Source organism: Trachypithecus francoisi, unplaced genomic scaffold, assembly GCF_009764315.1.
Source record: "Trachypithecus francoisi isolate TF-2019V2 unplaced genomic scaffold, Tfra_2.0 Lachesis_group1, whole genome shotgun sequence".
In the NCBI taxonomy this organism is placed as follows: domain Eukaryota; kingdom Metazoa; phylum Chordata; class Mammalia; order Primates; family Cercopithecidae; genus Trachypithecus; species Trachypithecus francoisi.
This window is the reverse complement of record NW_022681454.1, coordinates 165,636,764-165,659,726: the sequence shown is the minus strand read 5'-3', so window position 1 is coordinate 165,659,726 and position 22,963 is coordinate 165,636,764. Positions and strand designations below refer to the sequence as shown.

Genomic DNA, 22,963 nt, shown 5'->3' with positions numbered 1-22,963 from the left:
ATTTGGAATAATGGAGGTCAACAACAGCAGAACTGAAAATATGAAAGTGGCCAATCAGTTACCTCTGTGGGTTGCTATTGAGGTATAAATCATGACTCACCACCTTTTATGACCTTAATCTCAATTCTGTGTGCATGTGCTTTTATGTATCTTATTTTAGAACATTTAGGAGTAAAGTTTATAACAATAAAATAATTAAAACTGCTTAAAATCAAGTTTAAAGTCAAAATAATTATATATATACAACAAAAAATGGCTTGCACAGAAACAAAATTGACATTATAAGTGATTATTCTTAAAAATAGTTATTTTTGATCATAGAGGAAGTTAGTGTTAGTGAAATAACTAGAAAACTAATGCTTCAGACAGGATGTTTCCCTTAACATGCTAAATATGAATATATTGCAAATAGATCTTCAAGTATAATTATATTACTCATTTAAAAAGCATAGTGTTAATTTTCTCCAGTTTAATTATAGCTAATGTGTACACCTAATTAGAAAGTTTAATAAATTATTATCTCTACTATTTCACCTTACTAAAGCCCTCAGGACAATTCTTTCAGGAAATAAGGCCAGCTGAGAGAATATTAATGCTTTTTTCTATCAGAACTGATAGAATTTTGGCTGATATAAACAAAGACAAACTCTCTATGGTGGTATAACAATCTGAGTTTGGGAACAAATGCTCAGTGTTTGCAAAGTACCCATTAAATTGATCTAAAAGTATTTATTAAGGATTACAGAGTACAAAACACTAACCTAGATATTTGAATGTGACATCAGGTAGAGAAGTCACAAAATGAAAAGTGATAAACTACAAAATTTAAAAATTATAAAGCTGTGCTCGCCTCTAGAAGATGCTTCAGACTACTTCTTGGAAGAGATTAAACTTTACATAAAAAGACAATATTATTTTGTTATTTAGAAGATTTAATGTTATACAAACATTTGCAAAATAGATTTTTAAAATACATTTATATTTTAAAATAATTTAAATATATAATTAAGATTTTTTGTTGCCATGCAAATTAAAATACCTTGTATAAAATATTAATATTTTTCTGCCTTAAACCAGTAGCTATTTCATGCTTAATGTATAATTTTGTTAATGTTCTTTCATTTTCATATGAAATATATATATATATATATATTTTTTTTTTTTAGACAGACTTTCTCCATGTTGCCCAAGTTAGTCTCAAATTCCTGGGTTCCAGTGATCCTCCCGCCTTGGCCTCCCAAAGTGCCAGGATTACAGCTATGAACCACCATGCCTGTAATATATTTCATATTTTTAATCACATAATGGAAATGTATGGTTCTTACATGGATTCCCAACCATTTCCATTGCTCTAGAATGTTGTGGTGTTATCAGGTTGCCTCTTTATTTTTCCCCTTCCTTAAAAAGTCACCAATTTATACATTTCTTACTAATTTATATGTGTCTTTCCAAACTTGTGTTCAGAGGACTTCAACAAAATATGGGTATTTTGAATAACTAAATGTACTAAAATTAGCTATTCCTATGATCTTTACTTAATCACCTTTGCTGTTATCACTGATTACTATATATTTAGTTTTTTTCTATAGCTATTTATATGTATTATTTTTTGCTTACAGTATATTCTATTACAATTTTCTAATAAAAATACCTTACTCTTTTTTAGGGAAACCCTCTTGTGCTTCACGTCTTTAAGAAACTCAGTTCTCCCTGATAATCTTGTTGAAATTTAAATGACTGATTTTCAAATTGCTGATTGAACTTTTAGGAAGTACTTTAGTAAATACTTTTATATGAGAACATCATATACTATCATGACAGTGCTTCCTGGCTCTGTTTATTCTCCTTCTTATGCTCATATTTTAGTAAATGTAGATTTATGTGGTAATCATCACCTGTATATGACTCATTATATTGATGAAATGTTAGGAATCAGATGAAGAAATGCAACCTATGATAGGCCAAATTGCCTGATCCAAATTTAATCCATTCAGTGTCTATTTAAAAAAATGACATCTCTAGACACATCTTGGACTAAACTGCCTAAATAAAAAATAAAGACAAAAACAAACAACCAAAACTTCCATTATAAATTCACCCACAGTTAAAATGATGCAGGCCTCTTCTGTCAAGAGCAGTTTGTGATCACACCATTGCACTGTACAAATATTAATGGTTTGTCTTGCACTGTAATCCCTTTGCAGACCTACTGTTGTAATATAGGTTTGTTTTACGGCACAACATGTAGTTGGTCATAATATGGTCATCACTTTCTTGTTCCAGTTATATTGCTCAGTTCCATTCCAGGACGAAAAAGAAATTGTAAAATTTAACAATTCTTCCTTTCACCACAAATTTCCCTCTTACCAGCACTCTCAGTCTTTTCTATATTCACTTCTTCATTTTTCTCATACTTCATTTTATCACAACCTACTGCAAACCTAGTTCACGCACATATATTTGACCCATCTTCTTTATAAGAAGTCAATTTCAATGTCATCAATCACCTCTCATTAGACAAGCTCCCAGCTTTGTATTCGTTTCCATTTTGTTTAATTTTTCACAGCCTTTGTCATAGAAGGCAACTCTGTGATCTCCTTCAAACTTCCTCTTGTTTCCTATGACATCAATCTCTGCAGCTGTTCCTTCTGTCTTGTGTATACTTCCTAATTTTTTTGAACCCTATTCTCCAGCCACTGCTTAAATAATGGAGTTCCATGGGTTCTAACAGATAGCTTAACACTCTTACTCTGCATTCCTTTGGAGAGTATGTCCATTCCCACAACTTTGTTTTTCATGAAATAGCAAATGAACGCCTGCAGTACATGAGGCATTGTTCTGGTCATTAGAACTAGAACCGTTATAAGATTAGTCAGTAATTTCTGCCCTAATGTAGCTTATGCTCTAATGGAGAGAGATGTGTTTAAAAACAAATAAATAGACAAAATCTATAATACATTACATTATATGTGGCTTGGAGGATAAAAAAGGAGAAAGGGATAAGGAATGCCATGAGGTTGGGGAGAAGGGACTGAAGTTTGCTATATTGAGTAATATTATTTAACAAGGAGTCATTGATAAGATGACATTTAAGCAGAAAGTGATAAGGGTGAGAGCTATGGAAATATCTAAGGGAAATCTATTTCTGGTAGAAAATGCAGTTAATGCAAAGGCCCTGGGCCAAGAACATTCTTGGAGTATGATATTGAGTTTGAGGAATAGCAAGGAGAACAATGAATCTTGAGCAGAATCAGCAATCCCTGAGGACCTAGGATGTCATTGTAAAAACTTCAGCGTTTAAGTGAGCTAGGATATCACTAGCTCATGTTTAAGTGAAGTATTTTTTTGCATGGAAATGACAGGATCGAATATGTATAAAAAGGATCAGTCTCTTGAGAACTGTCTTGAAGTGGGGCAAGGACAGATTAGAAATACAACATAGGGAGATTTTACAATTACAACTCAGATAAAGCAAGAGAAAGTCTTAGACCAGGTAGTTTTCCGTGGAGGTTATGAAAACACTTATTCTGAAAACAGTTTTAAGACAGAGCCTACTGGATTTACTCACAAAGTGTTGTGGAGCATGAGACTAAGAGGTGAGTTAAAGGTAACACTAAGGTTTTGGTCCTGAGCACTTGGGAAAATGTAACTGCTATGAGTTGAGATGAAGAAGATTCCAGAAGGATTCAAGCTTTTGGGAAATATTTTAGTTATAAACATTAACTTACAGCACACAAAAAAGAAATACAAACAGTGAAGAGGAGAGTAAGGGTCTCAAAAATAATTCAGCAAGTAAAATCAACCCCTCTCCCTCCACTTACGATAAAACTTTTTAAAGCACCATCAATACTCATAGATGTCTCTTCTTTCTCATTTTTCATTCCATCCTCAACCCAAGCTAGCCGAGGTTCATGGAGCTTCATGACTCCGCTGGCATGATTCTTGCTGCAATCTCATGTAACCGCCATTAAAGTAAAATATTTTCTGTGTTCTCCTATTTGACATCTTATCAAAACTCAAGAATGATGACTGGTCCCTGGTTCTTGTATCATTTTTTCATTGTCTTCTCTGCCACATTCTTGCTTTTTCTTCTCCCCTTTACTTTCAATGCTCATTGTCTTTTTCCTTGGCAGGTACATTCTCCCCTATACAGTTATTTAAGCTCAAGTCTTAGCCCCTTTTCTATCCCTTTGCTCTCTCCCTTGGTAATCTCATGTATAACCACAGGTGAAATTGCCACCTCACATATTTCATTTTGTGCCCAATCATGTCTTCTGTGATTAAATTGCCTACTTGATTTTTCCCTTTTGGGCTTGTGAAAGGCATCTCAAATTCAATCTGTTTTGAAGTATACTTCCTTCCCTCCCTAAAACCTAGGTTTCTGCTATTCATTTGTACAACAGAATTTTGGTATTTTTGTTTTTAAATTTCTCCAAGTTACTTTCTTTTTATTCCTTCTCCATAGCTAATGCTTCATAAACATGATGACTTTACTTAGCAAATATTATTTGACTTGGCCAGGTGCAGTGCCTGTAATCTCAGTACTTTGGGAGGCCGAGGCAGCTGGATCATTTGAGGTCAAGAGTTTGAAACCAGCCTGGATAATATGGTGAAACCCCATCTCTACTAAAAATACAAAAATTAGCCGGGCATGGTGATGGGTGCCTGTAATCCAACTCAGGAAGCTGAGGCAGGAGAATGACTTGAGCCTAGGAGGCAGAGGTTGCAGTGAGCAGAGATCGAGACATTGCACTCCAGCCTTGGTGGCACAGCAATACTCTGTCTCAATCAAAAAAATAAAATAAAGAAAATATTATTTGACTCTCTCCACTTCTCTCCATTATCCACTACCTTGTCTAAGCTACCATTGTCTCCTGCCAGGGTTCCTGTAGTATGGCTGTTGTATATGCATCAGCACTACCTTCTCCCATATTCACCTCGTATTCCACTTACTGCTCCAAGTATTTTAGCAACATCTTTATCACAGAGGTTGTCAATTTTTTGTTTAATTTATTATTATCTTTGAGACGGAGTCTTGCTCTGTCGCCAGGCTGGAGTGCAGTGGTGCGATCTTGGCTCACTGCAACCTCTGCCTCTCAGGTTCAAGTGATTATCCTGCCTCAACCTCCGGAGTAGCTGGGATTACAGGCATGCGCCGACATGCCCAGCTAATTTTTGTATTTTTAGTAGAGATGGGTTTCACCATGTTGGCCAGGATGGTCTCGATCTCTTGATTTTTTAATTCGCCTGCCTCGGCGTCGCAAAGTACTGGAACTGCAGGTGTGAGCCACCACGCCCACTCAAATTGTCAACTTTCAGATTCAGCCTTAGTAGCTTTGTAGTTCTTTACTGATGTCACACTTATTCCAATTATTTTGGAAGTAGCTTAAACAAATGCCAGATGCCACTTCCTGCTTCTCAGTTTCTCATGAATACAGGTTGAAGATAAGCATTAAGGTTCACTCTCCATTATATGCCCTTTTGAGGGCTCAGTTCTAGCTTTTGCCTTTGATGTCTACATATCCATTCTTTCTCAAGTAACTATTGCCTCTATATATTCATGCACTTGGGTGCTATATGTTATTTAAACATAGTACATTCAAAATATACTCCAGGTGATTGTTTTAAATAGATTATGAGAAATGGATTACAAATAATGGCTGCCATATGAAGGGGTTTCATAGCAAGTGATGCTGCCAGTAAATGTTTAAGAGAGGCAACACTGGGTATGCTATTGACATGTAGAAGTATCGATGCCAGATGAAGACTGTGCAACCAGAAATGTAAATTTCTATACTACAATATAAAATATAAATTTATATACTATATTTTATTGGAATAATTTATGCGCTATAAAAAATGCCCTTTTAGTGTGACTTATATTAATGACTCTGAATAAATCAGTGAAACACAGTAGAAAATTCAGAATCAGATCCAAACTGTATGGTCTATGCAGTGATATATAATACACAATGTATATTTATATATAATTGTGTATTATATTTAAATATTTTGTATACACACATATATAGGTCTGTTTACAAATTTTTGTTGCACTTTATTTGTTTGAATTATTTCTAAAATAGTCATATCATTTATATACATGTACCTGCTAACACATATGTATATATGTAAACCTGGTAATCAAAAATGTGGCATTTCAGGTCAGGCACACTGGCTTATGCCTGTAATTGCAGCATTTCAGGAGATGAGGTGGGAGAATTTTGTGAGGCTAGATGTTCAAGATGGGCCTGGGAAATATACAGACACCTCGTCTCAACCAAAAAATTTAAAAATTAGCTAAATGTAGTACCATGTGCCTGTAGTTTTAACTACTCAGGAGGCTGAGGTGGGAGGATTGCTTGAGCCCAGGAGTTTAAAACTGCAGTGAGTTATGATATTGCTACTGCACTCAAGCAAGGGCAACAAAGCAAGTACCTTGTCTCTAAGAAAAAATTTAAAATAAGAAATAAATAAGTAAATGTGACACTTCAAAGCTGTGGAGGGGAAGCTTAATTTGAGAACTTATGTTAGCACTGTTGGTGAGCTGTTGGGGAAAAAGTCATGCCTAAAAGGAAAGTGTTATAGATATTTTATGGTAAAACATGTAAAAATCATACATAAAATATAAGTCTATAATATAATATATAATCTATATTAGGTAGCAAAGATGTTTCTAAGTATGACACTAAGATTAGAAATCATGAAGAAAAAAGGCTAGATTGAACCACACAAACATTGTTTCCATGAGAAAACTACTATCAATCAAATTTTTTTAAAAAAGTTAAAGAGAACAAAATTTTGTAAAAAAAAAAAAAAGGTGTTGTGTTCATAATACACAGTAGGTATATATCTCTTACACTAAAAGTTATCACAATTAAAAGAATTAGTAATTATTTCAGTAGAAAAATAAGAAATGCATTTAATTCGAGTCCAAATGCACATAAGAGCTTGAGTAGAAAAGCCATTATTCAAGTCAAAAGAGGCGCTACTAAGAAAAGGAACATGAAAACAATAAAGGGCTACCAAGATTTAACTTATTAGAGGGGTAACATTTTAGTTATGATGATAATATTTATCGTAAAATTGTGGTAAGAGTGTAAGCTGGTACAGCATTTCTGGAGATAATTGAGTACTATGTGGAATCATTTTAAATCATTTAAATTTATGATTGATCAATAAATCAAAATTACTGAAAGAGAACTCAGAAAATAATAAGTCAGCTAATCAAAGATACACATAAAGGCATTGTATATAATAGTAAAGTGTCTAAAATAAGCTACAAAATCAACAATACAGGCTTGGTTAAATAAGTATGAAATGCCACACCAGGAAATACTGTAAAACTAATAAAATGATTATCCAAATCTACATATCTATATTTTACTCACAGATGCATATACATTTTGCTGATCTAATGACAAAAGAAAAACCTATGACATATTGTTCAGTGAACAAAGTGAGTATAAACTTTACTACCTGCAGAATCTTGTTTTCTATAGCTATATAATCAGATATAGATGGTGATATAGCTAGTGATATAGATATGGACTTGGATATAGATAAAAACATAAATAGAGATGCATATTTGAATATGTATGGTTATATATTTGCATGTACACATGTGTGTATGAACATATATTTGCAGATGAGAACTCTCAAAACCAGCAATAATACCTTTAAACAGTAATACGATCTTGTTTGCCTTATTATGATAAATGAATTTGAGGAAGGCATCTTTTCAATAAATGTGTGATTAAATAAAACCTCATTTGTTTTATAAAGTTTTTTAAAATTTAGATTTCTGTATCAAAACATTCTAAAGATTCAATATAAAATGCACTCAAAACTGGAAATGTTTATTTCAGTTCCCTATGAAGATATGAATACACACTTTTCCCTCAAAGACAAGAAAGTGACCATGAATCATCAGTGACTATATTATATATATTACTCTCTCTCTCTCTCTCTCTTTCTCTCTCTCTCTCTCTCTCTCTCTCTCTCTATATATATATATACACACACACACACACAAAACTATTCCCAGAGAGTGCCATATTAAAATATTCTACATATCAGGCTTCTCAAGTTTACTCTAATCAACTTGAAGCAGCCTCTTAATTTTTACTTCCCTCTCAATATCTAAGTTATATCCATGTATATCAGTAATACCTAATAATGGTTGGTTAAATTTAATTTACTAGCTACCAACATACATATCAATAAATTAAATTCTAGCTGTATTAGTCTGTTTTCACACTACTATTAAATAGTACCTGAGACTGAAATTTACGAAAAAAAAGATTTAATTGACTCACAGTTCCACAGGTGTAACAGCATGACAAGGAGTCCTCAGGAAACTTACAATCATAGCAGAAGGGGAAGGAAAAGCAAGCAGCTTCCTCACATGGTGACAGGAGACAGAGTGAGCAAAGCAGGATGTGCCATACACTTTTAAACCATCACATCTCATAAGAACTCACTATCACAAGAATTGCAAGGGGGAAATATGCCCCCATGTTCCAATCACCTCCACATTTCCCCTCCACACTGCCCTAGTAGAGCTTCTCCATGAGGACTCCACCCTTGAAACAGACTTCTGCCTGGACAACCAAGCATTTCCTTACATCCTCTGAAATCTAGGTGGAGGCTCTCAAATGTCAACTCTGGCCTTTTGTGCACCCACAGACCCAACACCACATAGCAGCCCCCAAGGTTTGGGGCTTGAACCCTCTGAAGCCATGGCCCGAGCTGTACCTCGATCCCTTTTAGTCATGGGAGCTAGAGCAGCTGAAATGCAGGGCACCCTGTGCTGAGGTTGCACAAACCAGCTGAGCCCTGGATGTGGTCCATAACACCATATTTTTCCTCCTAGGTCTCCAGGCCTGTCATGAGAGGGGCTGCCATAAAGGTCTCTGAAATGACCTAGAGAGATTTTCCCCTTTCTCTTGGCTGTTGACATTTGACTCTTCTTTACTTATGCAAATTTCTAGAGCAGGCTTGAATTTCTCCCCAGAAGATAGGTTTTTCTTTTCTACCATATGGCTAGGTTCAATTTTCCCAAACTTTTATGCTCTGTTTTCCTTTTAAATATAAGTTCCAGTTTCAAATAATCTCTTTGTTCACACATATAAATGTACTCTTTTAGAAACAGCTGGGTCACCTCTTGAATGCTTTGCTGCTTAGAAATTTCTTCTGTTAAATACCCTAAATCATCTCTCTCAAGTTCAAATTTCCAAAGATCTCTAGGGAAGGGGTAAAATGCTGCCAGTCTCTTTGCTAGCATAGGAAAAGTGACCTTTACTCCAGTTCCCAGTAAGTTCCTCATTTCCATCTGAGTTCACTTCAGCCTGTACTTCACTGTCCATATCACTAGCAGAATTTTGGTCAAAATCATACAACAATTTTCTAGAAAGTGCCAAGCTTTTCTATATCTTCCTGTCTTCTTCTGAGGCCTCCAAACTGTTTCAATCTGTGCCCGTTACCCAGTTCCAAAGCCACTTCCACATTTTCAGGTATCTTTATAGGAACACCCCACTTTCCTAGTACCAATTTTCTGTATTTGTCCATTTTCACATTCTATAAAGAACCACCAGAGACTAGTAATTTATGAAGAACAGAGGTTTAATTGACTCACAGTTCCCTAGGTTTAATAGGAAGCATGACTGAGAAGCCTCAGGAACTATACAATCATGGCAGAAGACAAAGGGAAGTAGGCACCTTCTTCACATGGTGGCAGAAGAGAGAAAGCAAAGGGGGAAGTGCTATACACTTTTAAACCATCTTGTGAGAACTCAGTCACTATCATGAGAACAGGAATTTGCCCCCATAATCAAATCACCTCCCATCAGGTCCCTCCTCTAATTCCACATGAGATTTTGGTGGGGACACAAATCCAAACATATAACTGGCCTTATGTTGTAATGTCTCAACAATATCATATGTAAAATTTGATATTTTCTCAAATAACAGAGATATTGTGTAGAGATTTTAGGAATATACCTTAAAACACCTTCATGAACTTTATTTAAATAGGACACAAATGAATAATGGGAAAATATATGAATATGAAATATATAGCAAGAATTTGAGTAGTTTGTGGACTGGTTTATAAGAAGCATGTTATCTGTCTCACGTGTCTTGCAATTATTTTTCGTGACAGTACAAATGTGATTTTCTGCAATACAAAATTTTTTTCAAAATTTTATTTGATAGCTAACTTGAATCTTATGTTTTGCTTGTCTTAATAAATTCATATCTTCCCTTTGTTTCATTTGTACTTCCAGCAAGACAATTCAGTACACCTATTACCATTATAAAATTGAAAGAATATTATTATCACATCAGTGTTATGAAGGTTGGCATATGAAATGAAAGCAAGAGTACAACATCTTTACCCTCCTGATGTGCTAGATGCAGAAGTCATGCTATTTTCTAATTATGTAGATTTCATTCTGTGAAAAGAGATGCTGAATAGGATCAGCAGCAATAAAGTGACATTAGCTATCTATGTTTAATATGCAGCAGAAGCTAATTTAGCAAATGAAAGCCACCAGAGAAACATAAATTCTCAATAATGAGGACTTTCTTGGGCATCTAGGTCAATTCCCAAAATGGTGGTGCTATTAGAGGAAAAACACACAACCTGGTGCATGTCACTTACAAAGGTTCATTTTTACCCAAAGGAATTTTTCTCTCTACCAAACATGCTCTTTGCAAAAGAGCCCAAACAATTAATTAAGCCAAACTAAATGATCTGTGTGAATAGACTAAAGAGTTGTATGCAATACTCTACAATGTAAACTATCTCAGAAATTTAAGGACACATAATATATATTTAAAGGATTCATTACTCACTAGGATAACAAATATTTTAAGGATAATTAACTTGCTCAGTGTAGTGACTTCTCTATTGTTCTGTATGATTGTCCACTTTTCTAACACAGTGACTGCTCTCTCTCTATTTCTCTCTCTCTCAGTCTCTCTCTTTCTCTCTCTCATTTCTGGCAGGGTATTAGAGCAGAAGGGAGATGCCATGACTATTTTGAGTGTTTTAGAAACTATCGGCAAGCTTTACCAGAACATTTTTCTCTTTTAGGATGCCTGTTGGGCTTGAAAATGTGTTTGTAAGAAAAAAGAAAGAAAGAACTTCAAACCAAAAAAAAAAAAAAAATCCTGTAATATTTAAAAAGGAAAATTAGAATTTAGACGGATAGGTAGCTCATACCTTATTTGAAATGTTGCCCATAAGTCACAGGAAAAATAAATGAAACAATAAATACAAGATTTTCTAAACATAAACATTATAACATGGTGATTAGAAAATAACAATACATAATATTCCTAAAATGCCAAAGCTAATTGAAATTCCTGTAATAATTGATAGTGAAAGAGAATAGAAAACATGTAGGATTGTCTGTAATATGAACATAATTGTTATAAACAAAATGTTCCAAACGTACTAAAAATGGAAAAGCAAGCTATCAGAAGTACCATTACACAGGTTAAAAGTTAGAAACTTTAGCATATTTTAAAAGTTAGCATGCACTGTAAAACTCCTCCCAAATCTTCTCAATGAAGAGAACATCTCCTTAGTACACCTGATTTTAAGAAATAGCTTCTTATTTGGTGCATTTGCCCCAGGTGATATTCTCGGTTTTGTAATTTGAAAATGCTGTTTGCTTAATTAAAGCCCTGTTTTCCATATTGTGTTGTACACTTTTATAAGAAGGGTAGGAACAGTGCCTGTTTTTCTCAGGACGCTATTCCCAGGCAATTGCACAGTGCCTAGATCCATGATTTGATTTTTCTGAGCCTATATTTTGTCATAGTCTATATGACCATCTGCAACCAATGTTAAAAAAAAAAATTGTAAATTATGCACTTGACTGACTACAGTTTCTAGAAGATCCCACAGACAAAGGCAATTGCGGATGTCAATTGTGAACCACACTCTTGACATTGTGACATGAGATGTCACTGAATTGCTTCAAATAACCCAAATGTTTTGTTTTTTTGTTTGTTTTGCTTCATTAATTCCTTCTCCCCACAAGGTTTTATGCTTTAACAAGGTAACGGAATCACCTTTTGATGCAGGTTTTACATTTTTGATTGCAATACTCAATGATACCTGATGTTTAAATGATAAAGTGGGATGGAGAATATAGGATTAAGAAGAAGCATTGTTAAGGAAGCTAAATTTTTCTTCATGTCAATGTAATCTACAATTAGTTGTCAACAAACGTCTTATTTGAAGGAGGAATATAAAAATATTTAGGGCTTATTCCTAAAATTTGTATAATTGTTTTGTGGTTCTTAAACACTTCCACATTTGAGATTAGTCACAATAAACTTTGAAACAGTTGTTACTATGCCAGTTTTACAGGTGAGGGAGTAGAGACCAGGGAAAGTTAAAAGATCTAACTTACTGAAGAAGTGGTAACTTGAGACTGAATCTGATCTCTGGATGTCAAGATCAGTGCTATCACAATGACATCAAAGCCGCCTCCTTAACATTTGTAGGCAATTGCTTTGACTTACAGAGTCCCTCCCTGTCCCCAGTAGTTATTGTCCCTTCACAGAGCTTAGTCCTCAGCCAAATGGTAGCACTCTTTAAACATGCGTTGTAGTTGAGAACTGTAGTGCTTCTCAGCCATCTCCATCCCTGCTGCTTTCTCTAGCTTCAGGCAATGGATTATTCTGTACTTAAGTTTTAGTTCCTTAATTAATTACCACTGCTTCAAAACATCTAGTCAATGGCAGAATCAGTCAAAATCCCTTGACCTTTGTTTATTTCCCCAGGTAAAATTCTGGAGGGAAGGAGATATTTATAGTAATCTCTTTTTCCCTGTTGACCCATGAATGTTTTATGGGCAATCAAAATCATAGCAGCCAGCTGTTATCTCCAGAAGGTACCCCACTCTTCCATATTCCAAAAAACCTGAATACTGCTTCTTTTTCACCATTTGATTTTTATAGCACAACTCCAGCCATAGTTTCTTCTAATCAATCGACAAATATGTGTTCAGTATCTGCCATATGCCTGGTACTGTTCTTAGAACTATACCTGTGTTAGTGAATCAGAAAAATGGTTTAATGATTTCAAGGACCTTATATATAGGGGAGACATCATTTCAAGGGCTTGCAAGAGCTTTTATTATCAATATTTAATACAGCAACGTGGTAGAGAATGTGAGTCTCTTATAGCTGGGAAAGTCCTCTATGAAAAGATGATATTTAAGTATAAACCTAAAGATGAAAAGTTAGTAGCTTTGTGCAAATCTGGAAAAAGATGACTTCAAGCAAAAGAAACAGCAGGTTCCATGTTACTGAGGCAGAAATCATCAGTCTAATGTTAAGAATTGTACATTGTGAAAAACAAAAAGGGGAGAGGAGAATCAATGAGTGAGAATTAGGCAGGTGTAAGATCACATTGGGTCTTATAGGCCATATGGAGGATCAGGATTTATCATGTGAAATGGGAATTCAAAAAGTTGATATTTTATCATTTGAGGAAGAAAATGAAATCCTCTATGCTGTATAAAAGATAGACCACATAGGAAAAAGTACAAAGAAAGGCAGGTCATTTAGTAGGCTATTGGTAGTCAGAAAATTGTACAGGCTTGGGCTAATACGTTAGTGAGAGAAATGCTGAGATTTGCTAAAGTATGAAATATATTTTGGAGAAAAAATCTGATAGGAGTTACTGGATATAGGCAAGAAGAATCAAGGACCCTAAGTTTTAGCCTGAACAACAAAGTCAACAGAAGTGTCATTTACTGGGAAGCATATGGTTTGGGAGTGGACAGTACATTGTGAGGTAGATCTGAATATTTCTGTGAAATCCTAGAAGTTTGAGATGCCTTGTAGATATTCAGGTAAATACATCAAGTAATGTGTTATCTTTTACATGTTTAGTTCAAGGTGAGGTGTTATGTGAAGTTGTAATTTTGAGTCATCAGCATAAAGAATGCATATGAAAATATAAAACTGCATGAAATCGCTTGGGAGAAAATTTAAAGAAAGCAGTATTAAAAAGATAAGTAGAAAAAAAAATCTAAGTACCAAACCTTAGTCACTAAAGATTTGATATAGATTCCCTGAGCAAACCATCTACTGTGAAGAGTTAAAAATATTGGTTAAAAGAAAAAAAAATCAATAAACTAGTGAGAGACAATATATAAACAGCTAGGCAGAAATAAGATCACGTCGGGCTTCTCAGAACTTATGAAGGTTATAAGTTATAAATTATAAAATTATAATTTACCATGTGAAGTGGGGAGCAGGGGAAGTATAATATGTGGATCTGACCCACACTCTGCAGCAACCTGCCCAAGAAACCCCTTATCTACAATAAACAGCCTAGGGAGCCAGCCAGTTACAAAATAGACTTGTAGAAGTCAGAGTGCTATCTCTAGTAACCATCCTGGAAGCCAAGCAAAAACTTCTGTAACAATTGATCCCCAATGAGAGGACTTATTAACAGATAACTTCCCTAAGCCCAAGCAGAGAAAGCCCAAATATGCATTCCTATCCAGTCACATAGCATACCCTACTTCTAGTTAGCCTGCCTTTAGTTTTCTTATGCCAACAGTCCTTAATCAGAGCATTCCTGAAGTCTTTCCTTTTTTCCATAATAAAGCTTTCCCACTCTTCTGCCTGCATTTGATTCTCTGCCAAAATGCAAGAGACTATTGCTGACTCCCTTGCTCTAGCAAGCTCTGAATAAATAACTTTTCCTTGTTCTCAATTGAATTTAATTTTACACAACAAACACTACCTTAAATGCATTGATGGGCTGGCCAGAAATAAGGAACAAACAAACAAACAAACAAACAAAACACACTAAATGTGGAACCCGATGAGAAAAGCAGAACACCAAATGGGTTTTACAGCTGAAGGGAATTTGCCATACTTGATCTTGAGCTTTGTTGTTGTGACATTGTAGGGTACAAGGAACATGAGACAAGCTAAGGTAAGACACAGGAGTTCTAATAGGATAATGTTTTAATAACAATGGCACACTTATCATTAGTGTAGAAGTGAACAATAATTAAGCTCTTCTTTCAGGACACAGCAACGAATAATGCTGGTGTCCAATGTTGAGGAGGCTCAGCTGAGAGGTATTGAGGACTAGCACAATCCCTGAAAACCACATGTTGATGAGAGAGCTGATCATCCTCCACCCTCAACCATCCACTTCACCCATGCTAGCCTTGGCACCTGGATAACTTCATGTCATTGAGTCTGATTATATATCATTATATTTAAGCCATTGCATTTGGAGCATTTTTTTTTTGCCATAGTACAATTTTCACCTTTATTAGTCAGTCTTCACCTCACCACATCAGATCTGACTCTTACTTCTGAGGCAATTGTTTTCAAAATGTATTACACGAATAAAACCTTCTATAATTAAAAAAGTTTCTGTGATTCTGGGATCAACACAACTAACTGAGTATTTTTTATTTGACTATTTATCTTTATACCTCTCATATGCCTGGATATAGTATAAAATAATGTTATTCTATAGTCACCATGGCAAAACATATATCAAACTTGTTTTTCAGTCAATGATTTTGTGAAGACATCATCACAGAAATAGGGCTTTTAGTAATGTACTTTTAGAAGTACATGTTCTCCTTTCTAGAACATGAATTAACAGAGATCTTTTTTACTATTTGTCTTACTTTGTTTTCTGTTGCTATAACAGAATATCACAGACTGGGTAATTTATTTTTTTCAAAGGTGTATTTAGCTCATAGTTCTGGGAACTGGGAAGTCCAAGGCCATAGTGCTAGCATCTGGTAAAGGCCTTTGTGCTGTGTCATAACATGGTGTGAGGGATCACGTGGCAAGTAGGCAAGAGAAAGAGAGCCAGACAGAGCTGACTTATATAACAAACTTACTCCTGTGACAATGACATTAATCTATTAATTCATTCTTGAAGGTAGAGCTGACATTAATCCATTCATAAGGATAGAACTGACATTAATCCATTCATAAAAGCAGAGGGATTAAGTTGCCAACACCTTAACTTTTGGGGGACACGTTCAAACCATAACACTATTAAATCATCTTCCACTGTTCTGTTTTTGGTTTATTGAACCCTAATTTCTTTCTCTTGTTGTTTAACCTTGCCCTTGTTTTCCCATGTTTTTCTAATCAAGTAACCTACAAATCCCCAAATCTGAAATGCCAATAAGCAGCTATGAACAATAGCATGATTTGAAAACAAAATTGTTATCTCAACTTTTTGTTCCAGCCACAATGCATCCTTTCCATTTTCAGAACACACCACTTCTAGAATAGTAAAACAGAGACATTACTATTTCTCCTGCCAGGAATGGTCTTCACAAGATGACACCATAGCTCACATTTTCCTATACCACCTTATCAAAGAGGCCAGAGAGGCAACCCATTGAGAATACAATTCTCTGTTCACCCTTTTTCTATCACCTTCTTACCCAGCTGATTTTCTTCATAAGGCTTAGCCTTATGAAGAAATATATATTATATATCACATAATGAATATAAATGTACTGGTTTATTTCCCTGTTATACCTTTCCCCAGACAACTAGGAAAGCAGGTGTGTTTCCTTGTCTGTTCATATCAGATTCCGGCACCCAGGACTGTGCCTGCCATAGAGTAGATTTTCAACTACTATGGAATGATTAAATAACTCAAGGCAAATATCAAATCTTCTAAGTGGAATTTTGTGGATGAGGTGTGTAGCACCATTTATGGCTTCCTTGTTCCTGCAGAAATTACACAAATGTTGTCAGATACTATGTATGAGGAAATTTAGGGTATATCTATATATCTATATATATGTTATATATACACACACATATTTATGTACACACACATATATATATATACACTACATATATTTATAATTAATTTGTTAATTTTAAAGAATCTCTTCTATGCTGTATGCTGGATGAATGAATTTTAGTGCCACTATTAACTGGTTTTAAGAATTGTTCTTGAATGCTGGTGGAATATGGCAGACAGATATTAATCCTCTTGAATGACCTAGGTTATCAACACATAGGACAAAAATTGCATATTCAGGATAAAAGTTTATCTAGTGATAACATTGTCAGGGATTTCTCCTCATTTAAGCCAGTCTTCTTCAGTCTCCAGCTGGAAGGGAGAATTTCTGCTGAGTCTCTGCAGGAGGCCCATTAGCCCATCTGTGTGTGCCAGAATCAAGAAAAATCTGTGGATGATGACCAAACCAAACCTGACATTTCTACAGGAGAAGACGAGGGATTCCTTGTCCCTGATTTGTGCTGCCAAGAGAGATGAATGAACAAAGTCAGAACAAGAATGCAGGCACCAAACCGTTTACAAAGTCTGCTAAAAGATGCTCCTTGTAAAATATCCATGTTAGGGAATGAACGTAGAAGACTTCAATGACGTGTATATGTTCAAGGGTAAAAGAATTTCATTTATTCTTTCACAAAAGTATCTTTACTAACTGCTGTGCATGCAGGAGTGAGGAAGACTAACAAAGCCACTGCCGAAATGGAATTTATAATATAAAGGAGAGGGCTGGGCAGATTATTAAGCAAATTCATATGATGTCTATTAATAAGTAAAAAAGAACAAACTAGAGTGATGGAATAAAGAGTGACTGAAGGAAGTGAAGTCCTGAGAATTAAAGTGGGGGAAAGTCCTGTCATAGGAGGAGATAGACATTCCCAGGACTTGTAGGGCAAAGAAGAACATTCTAATTTAGAGAGAGGAAACAGTGAATGCAGAGGCCTGAATGCAAGAACCAGATCAGCATCTTCTATAAAATGGAGATTAGAACACAGAACTTAAGAAAGAGAACATTATGCGATAACATCAGACAGAAGCCAGAAAGCAGATCATGCAGCAAGCATGGTGCTTAGATTTCATTCTGAGACTGATAGAATATGTTTGGAACATATAAAGCAGGGAAGCTACTATAGTTCATTAAGAAGCTATTAGAGAAGGCAAAGTAGTAGAAGTAACTCGAGCGAGGGTGCGGATAGTGAGGAGGAAAAATAGTAGACACTTTCAGAACCTGTTTCAGAGGTGGTGTTGGTGAGGTATCCCCCCCCAGGGTTTTCAGGTACACACTGTATAAATATGCCCACTTGTAATTGTTGTATCCTGAGATTTTGTGGTTTCAAAAGTTCCAGGAAGAAGCACAGTCCAAGAAAAACAAACAAACAAAAAAACCTGTTGGATCTAGAGATGTCAGAGTTGGAGATAAACTTTGGTTAACTCAGCATTACCTTACTAACACCCCCACCCTAGAGGAACTTCTTCACCATTTTCTGTACATGGAAAGTATGAACAAGCACGAATAGAGACTGTGCCTCTGCTGCCTTTACTCCCCTTCTACCTGCAATGATTCAGCGAACTGGCCCAGTGAAACCTCTGTTTTCACCTTTGGTGAGGAAGGCACTGCTTTAGGAGCTAACTTGGGTGCCCTCCTTACTTGTTACAAGTAATAAAATCTCCTTGTTAAATTTTCCTTGGTTGTGATCATTGGACTGTCACTCACCAAAGGATAGAACCCACCCATTGTGTGGGTAACAATGAAAGTTAAAGTTGGATATTTAGGTAATAGACCTATGAAATATGGAAATTAAAAATGATTCCTATATTTTTGGCCTGAACAACATTGCTAGGGATAAGAGCGGGATGGGATGGACATTAAGACATCTGCTTTGACCACTCTAAGTTTGAATTCCTAATTAGATGTCCAAGTACAGAGGCCAAGTAGATGGCTACATACACGTCTGATGGTCTGCTGGGAAATCTGAGCTATAATTGCAAATTTGAGAGTCATTCTGTAAAGACGAGATCTATAGGTAAAGAATTAGAGAAAATCACTGAAGCAGAGCGTATGCAGATAGAAAAACAGAAAGAAGTAAAGTAAAGGAAAGAGGAGAGTAGAGGAGAGATGCTGAGAATAAAGTTTTGGGTCACTTCAATATTTAGAAAACTGACAGAGGAAGATGGACCAGTAGAGAAGACTGGAGCCCTGTAGTTGTGTATACTAGCAAAAAAAAAAAAAATGATTCTTTGTTTTATTCTGCCTTTTAAAGTAGGAAATACTAGAGTTGGAAAGAGTTTAGAATGTATGCTCTAACTGATCAAGTGAGAGAGGAAGAGACTAATCATAACAGCAAAATCCTTAAGCAGAAAAGGTGGAATTTGAGAAAAATGGTGAAAGGGGAGAGATTAACCACTGTTAAAATCTGAGACACATCATCCTTTATGGTAAGAAGGAAGGCAGGCAGACAGGTCTATCCACACTTTCACGGATAGTCCTGGTAGGGAGAAGTCCAAAAAGTTTTCATTCAATTGCTTGTCTTTTCTCTGTGAAGTGTGAGGCAAGTTATCAGTTGAAAATATAGGTAAAGGTTAGGGAGAAAGAAGTGGTTCACATTTATAAGAGTGTGCAAGTGGATTAGAAGAGAGCAAAAACATTTGGGAAAAAGGAAAAACTAGTCTTAGTAACGTCATGAGGTAATGATAAAGGTCCAAATGTCATGTTCTGTCAAAATGATAAGTGTAGTGTTCAGATGCAATAGGGGGACACTATCTGTAGATGTTTCCAGAGGACTGAGGCACTGCCATTCTACAGAGAAATCTTGAGATGAGTTCATGTATCACTAAAACTCAGATTAGCTCTTCACTAATCCTGAAGTTAAGCAGCAGATCTTCCACTCCATAGCAGGAAATAAAAATAAATAAATAAATAAAGTCCAGATCAGACGTAATTACAAGATTCAGTAAACACATAAGCTACAGTACAGCCTCACAAGCAAAGAAATAGAAACTTAGCTGCTTTGAGATTTATCTTACTAAAGCAAAGAAAGTCATGAAAAGACATGGAGGAAATATAAATACATACTACTAAGAGAAAGAAGACAAGCTGAAAAAGTTACATACTATGTGATTCAGAAAATATGACATTCTGGAAAAAGCAAAACTATGGAGATAGTAAAAGTATCAGTGGCTTCCAGGAGTTGGGAGTAGGGAGCGATATGAATAGGCACAGTACTGAGGATTTTTAGGGCAGTAAAAGTACTCTGTATGATACTATAATAGTGGGTATATGTCAGTATTTATTTATCCAAACTCATTGAATGCACAACATCAAGAGTGAACCCTGATGTAAACTATGGACTTCGGGTGATAATCATGTGTCAAGGTAGGCTCATCAACTGTAACAAATGTATCTTGTGGGAGATGTTGATAATGAAGGAGGTTATTGGTGTTGTTTGGCTCCATGTCCCCACCCAAATCACACCTTGAATTGTGTCATGTGTCAAGGGTGGGACCAGGTGGAGATAACTGAATTATGAGGGTGGTTTCCCCCATGCTGTTCTCACGATAGTGAGTGAGTTCTCACCAGATCTGACGCTTGTATAAGAGGCTTCCCCCTTTGCTGGATACTAATCCTCTCTTCTGCCTCCCTGTGAAAAGGTGCCTTCCGCCATGATTGTTAAGTTTCCTCGCCAGCCATGCGGAGCTGTGAATCAATTAAAGAATTAAAGTACTTTTCTTTATAAATTAGCCAGTGTGGTATTTCTTCATAGCAGCATGAGAATGGACTAATACAGTTATGCATATGTGGAGAAAGAAGAGCATGTGGGAAATCTCTGTACCTTCCTCTTGATTTTGTTGTGAAAAACCTAAAACTACTCTAAAAGATATTAGTCTCTCTCTTTTTTTTTTTTTTGGTTTTAAGTTCAGTACTGGAGGTCAAAGGCTACAAAGACTGCAAGCAAAATATATTTCCTACATACGATGTTACATTTGAATTGGGAATTTCAAGTATTTTTCAGGTTGGAGTAATACAGTGCAGGGGTCGCCAACCCCTGGGCTGTGGACAGGTACCGGGCTGTGGACAGGTTCCAGCCTGTGGCCTGTTAGGAAATGCGCAACACAGTAGAAGGTAGTAGTGGGCAAGAGAGCATTATGGCCTGAGCTCTGCCTCCTTTCAGATCAGTGGTGGCATTAGAGTCTCATAGGAGCACAAACCCTATTGTGAACTGCACATGTGAGGGATCTAGGTTGCACACTCCTTATGAGAATCTAATGCCTAATAATCTGAGGTGAAGCAGTTTTATCTTGAAACTATCCCCCCTAACCGCCACCCTATCAAAATCATCTTCCTAGAAACCAGTTCCTGGTGCCAGAAAGGTTGAGGACTGCTGATATAATGGAACTGAAAATAACACCAACTCTAAGATATTTTAAATTACATTTAATGGTCAAGCCTGCTGACTGAGGAAACTCAAATGGTGTTTTTTTGATGAACTAGGAATGCTTATGACCACTTCTAACATAACAGCATGAAGATTTGCTAGAAAAAAATTTATAAAACTTACTAAAATATTTTTTCATGTTATTTTCTTATGATGTTTATCTTAAAAGATAGTGATTATTGTTTTTTCACATGGCCACAATCAATAGGCCAAATATGGATGCTGATGGGACCTCCTGGAGGTGAAGAAAAGGCACAAACTTTTATATTTTGTCTGGGATTGTTAAATTGATATTGTGGCAAGGAGGGAGAATAAACCCATCTGATTTCTAACCAGATCTCAAAGTTGAAAAGAGGTGATATCAACTGTGCCCAAATTGAATGACAAGGAGGGGACGATCCCATATCCACATGCCACAATTTCCTATTTGAGTTTAGGCCTTCAAAAACCCTATCTTAAGGATCTTTGAACATCGTACCCATTCTAGGTCAGAACACTGCTCTTGGAATTTAAACATATATTCAAAGCACCACTAACCTCCTCCTGCCTCCCACGTCTCAAAAGTGTGACACAAGAAAGATTTGTGTACAGACAATCAAAATTGTCTATGACCTAGAATACACTTTTGAAAACTAATTTGTCTCAAAGTTCTAAAGAGTCTGACTTCAAGTGTACACTATTCCAGACATTAACTATAATGGTTCATGTCAAAATTGATGCAGCAGTATAGGCAGACGGCACCAAAGGCCAAATAATCATAATGTTGACTTGGTTCTCACTGTCTTTAAACAAATGAAGGAGAGAAACAAACAGAAAAACAAAAAATAAAATCAATCGAAGGCAATACAATTAGCCTAGATGTTCTTGGATGATCTGACTACAATGTCTACAAAATTTAATATGGCCAATATTTGAATCAAGGGTTTATATTTAGCACGTGATATCACCAAAGATCCTGGGATAGGCTTGGATCAGTCATATGTGTTTCAAAAAGGAGTAACTTTATTTGGAAAGACAGAACCATTATATAAACTAGTCAATGAAGAAAATGAAATAATCTTGCAGAAGGATTTGGATAGTGGGCCGCTCATTTAACATAAATTTGCAATGTAATGCTTCAGGCACCAGGCAAATTGTGGCTCCTATGTGAATGTATAGCAGAAGTATTACATAAAGGATAAGAGAGTTTATTTTTTTCAGGAGAACATTATCATGTGCATTTTTCAAGCACATATTTTAAAAATGTCTTGTTAAATTGGAGAGAGTCCAAATAAGAACAATTAAAATGATATAAAGTTTAGAAAGTCCAATGTATAAGTAAAGCTAACACAACTGCATTTGTACCACCCAGGAGAGACACTAAAAGGCTTTACTCATTGTCTGTAGCATTCAGAAGAACAGACTGAATTGAGGAATGGGACCTGCTTTAAGTAGTTACTTTGGGTCAATAAACAATTGTTTTTAATGACAAAGCATAAAGAGTGTCTTCTTTAATTGCAACGGAGGGTTTTGCAAATCACTTTGTTTAGAGTCATATACATTTAGAAAACAAAACCAAAAAAAAAAAAAGCCAAAAAAGTTTTTTCAAAAATGTAGTTATAGAAAAAACTAGAAATAACTCAGTTTTAGGGAAAAATCTGTGATATTCTATAAACATGTAGAATATAAACATCTTTAAATGAGAAAAAAATACAAATCA

General features: G+C 35.6%; 1 protein-coding gene across 2 annotated transcripts in view; it reads right to left on the bottom strand.

Moving 5' to 3' along the window:
• GALNTL6 (polypeptide N-acetylgalactosaminyltransferase like 6) overlaps positions 1-22,963 on the bottom strand; it is a 1,250,966-nt gene that overhangs the window by 986,194 nt on the left and 241,809 nt on the right. The window lies entirely within an intron of this gene.